Source organism: Cupressus sempervirens, chromosome 9 (genome assembly GCF_028749045.1).
Source record: "Cupressus sempervirens isolate cs-2001-9-10 chromosome 9, ASM2874904v1, whole genome shotgun sequence".
NCBI lineage: Eukaryota > Viridiplantae > Streptophyta > Pinopsida > Cupressales > Cupressaceae > Cupressus > Cupressus sempervirens.
The window spans coordinates 148,289,776-148,293,322 of record NC_143126.1 but is presented as its reverse complement, the minus strand read 5'-3'; positions in this window follow the sequence as shown (position 1 = coordinate 148,293,322).

Below are 3,547 nucleotides of genomic sequence, written 5' to 3'. Positions count from 1 at the left end.
ATTTCCCATGATTTCTGGAATTACTTCCTCTTTTAGTCATTTTGCCTCTACTTTGTGTGTTCAAAGCACTTCTTGATGTAAATCCACCTGAGGATTTTCTACGAGTTTCCTCACTCAAAGAAACACTGATCACATCATCATATTTTAGGGTGCTAGATCTAGGAACAAAATTATTGATAGCCATTACCAAGCCATTCTAGCTTTCAGCCAAAGAACACAAAATCAAGAGAGCCCTAATTTCTTCATCAAAATTGATACCCACAGAAGATAATTGACTAGTAATAGTATTAAACTCATTTAAATTATCTGCAATAGATCCACCTTCTGTCATTTTCATATTAAATAAATGCTTCATGAGAAATACCTTGTTTGAAGCAGAGGGTTTTTTCATATAGTTTCTCTAGGGTTTGCATCAACTCTTCTGTTGTTTTCACTTTTGTAATATTAAATGCCATTGATGGTGCTAAGCATAATCGAGTGCCTTTAAGTGCCTTTCTATCCAAAATATCCCATTCGTCATTTGACATAGATTCCTAATTCTTGGTTTTGCCTTCCAACAACTTCCATAAATCCTTCTGATAAAGATAGTCTTCCACTTGCATCTTCCATAATTGAAAGTTTTTCCCATTAAACCTATCAACCCTTAGCTTACCCTCATTTTCCATCGCTCCCACTCAACTGTGAGACTCCCACTCAACCGTGAGACTCCCACTCAACTATGAAATTTTTTTTGCAGAGGATAATTAAAAAAAAAACCTCGCTCTGATACCAATTGTTAGGAGTAAACCACAGACATAAATAACAATTATATGCAAATGTAACCAATATAAAAAATAATAGATCACATAGAAAAGAATACAAGACACCAAGATTTAATGTGGTTCACCCAAACCCTGGGCTACGTCCACCAAATAGAAAGCCCAATATTTTTACAATCCAATGATTACAACTTGATTACAATCTGTAATCCTTTACAGCTCAATACCGCTGCAAGAACCAATTTTCACATCACCTTGTGAAAAAATCCCTAACCCTAAGCCCTTTTATACAAGTATTAAACCAGTTTAGGGTTATAATTAATAATTACATGTCAACCCAAAATCTTGATAAAATAGGGCCCAAAAATTGTTTTTAGCCCCAAAGAATTTATGAAGTATGTACAATACTTTCCTGATTAGTCACCACAAATTAAAAAATATTTTGAAGTGAAATCTTCTTGCCTTCCTTGGTGGATTTGATGCTTTCTGTCTTTGATTTTTCTTCTTGTTCTTCTCTAGCTGGGTAGGAGGCTTCCTCTTTCCTTTGAATGTGGATTTCCTCTTGTAAGTCTCCACTATTGGGGGCTTGGATGCTATTGGTCTCTTCTTTCTTGTTGCCTCTTCTTCCTCCTTTGACTTAGGTTTTAATAAAGAGTTATCTCCTATGTTAGATCATGGAATTTATCCACTTTCTTGGACTATCTCTTACTCAACCTATTGTACATTTTATTTCATTCCTCTCTTCTTCTTCTTCTTATTTTCTTTGAAGTCTTCTAGTTCTTTTTCCATTATCTTTTTCTTCATCTCCTCAATTGTGCCAAACCTCTATTGATCTTTATCAACTAGTTTCTCAAGTAATTTTGTGACAAGGATTCTCGGTTGGCCATCTCCAACTTCATAAGGAAATTTAATCAACCAGTGAGTTCTTGGTTCAATTTCCTATATTATGAATTTGTTTGTGCTGGCTAAGAAGAAAATGTTTCTTCTATAGTAATCTATCAAATTAACATGTATCCTTCTCCTTCTCTGCATATCCACTTGGAATCGCTTGAAGTAATTCTCAATCTTCTCTAGGCCTTTGCTGCTTGACCTGTCATGCATGCTCATTATCTGAGCAATGATATTGTTCCTTGACTTTCATTGGAACTACTTGTAACTAGGGAACTCTCTCTTGAAATAGAAAAATGTGCTCACTAGTATTGCACCATATTTTAATATAGTACAATTTTTCTTACTCTTCTTAAGACTTTCTATTATCTGCCCATTTAACCAACCACTGAGATCCAACTTGTTTTTCTCCAATAGGAACACTATTTGGCCAACTATAATGGTAAAGTTTGTGCACAATCACTCTTTCTACAAACTATACCTTCTAATCTAGAATGTCCTTAAGTGTGCACATCCTTCCATTATGATGAAATCTAGTCAATTTTTCCACTTCTACTATCATGTGCTTTTGAGTACTTAGTTCCTCTCTGATTTTCCTGAACCCTATCACCTTCTTGATCACCTCTTTCATGATCTTGTATGGCTTATCTAGCCACATGTACTCATGGTGCACCTAGCTAAGCATTAATCTCACACATTCATCTCTAAATAAATTTGGGATGTCTATTGTGTGAGCTAGGGTTGTCTCTTCTATCTCTTTGATATCTTCCTCTCTTTTCTATTGCATGGATCTTCTCATATATCTCTCCAATTTTCACATCTCCTAGCTCTACTATCTTCATCTTGATATAGTCATCGACGTCTTCTAATAGAAGTACATTTCTTTGGAGTGAAGATAATGCCCCCTTCATGTCCTTCTTGTTGGCACTCAACAAGATTAGCTCATACACATGCGACTCAAAATCATGTCCATTGACTGATTTGACATTGAACAAACCATTGCATTGTGCCATTGTAAGTTGCAACTCTAGTTTTACCTCTTAATTTATTGCACTGAATGGATCCTAGGGTTTTAAAGCAACTAGTATCTTCTTGCTAAATTTCACACAAAGAATCACTCTTTGGTAGCTAGGGTTTCACAAATAAAGGGTCTTCTTGATCTTAAGATGGAAAAAAGTGATTTTTGCTTGGCGATATGCCTATGTATATATCCATCAAGAAAGTGATGTTGAGATCCAAATGGTAACCTTATCTCTTACCTACCTCTGCCTTTGTGCAATGAATATCATCTTATGGTTCAACCAATGATTAGATTTTGGTGACAACCTGTCTTCTACTTTTGGATGCAATGTGACCACTTCCTTCTAAGTCACTAGTCACGACTTACCAATTTGCATGAGGAGACCAGTGCAAGACTTATCTCACTTGCCTAAAGCCTATTAATATTTTCTTCGCTTAACTTGATTGGGAAGACTCGCTACTTTTTGGTGAGCTTGTCACTTCTCAAATCTTTATTCCAGTGTTCTATGACATTTTCTTGATCCACACCTTAGTAAAGTCCTTGTTGACTTGATCAATATCAATAGCCTTTCCTTTTCATTTGTTTCTATTGTAGTGTTGTTTGGGTCTTTTCTTTATCCAACAGATCTTGAGTACATGACCTATCTTGTGACATTTCTAGCATATTTTCCTTGTGTTATTCCATGGTCTTGGATGGTTATGTTGTCTCATCCACCACTTGCACTGTGATGAAATTGTTAGAAATAATAGTCCACCAAGATAATTGAGAGGGGGGGGGGGAATGAATCAATTATCCAACAGTTAAAACATTTATCTTCTTTAAACAAACTTAACCATTCAACCAAAGTAAACAACAACCATAATAAAATGCACATAGATAA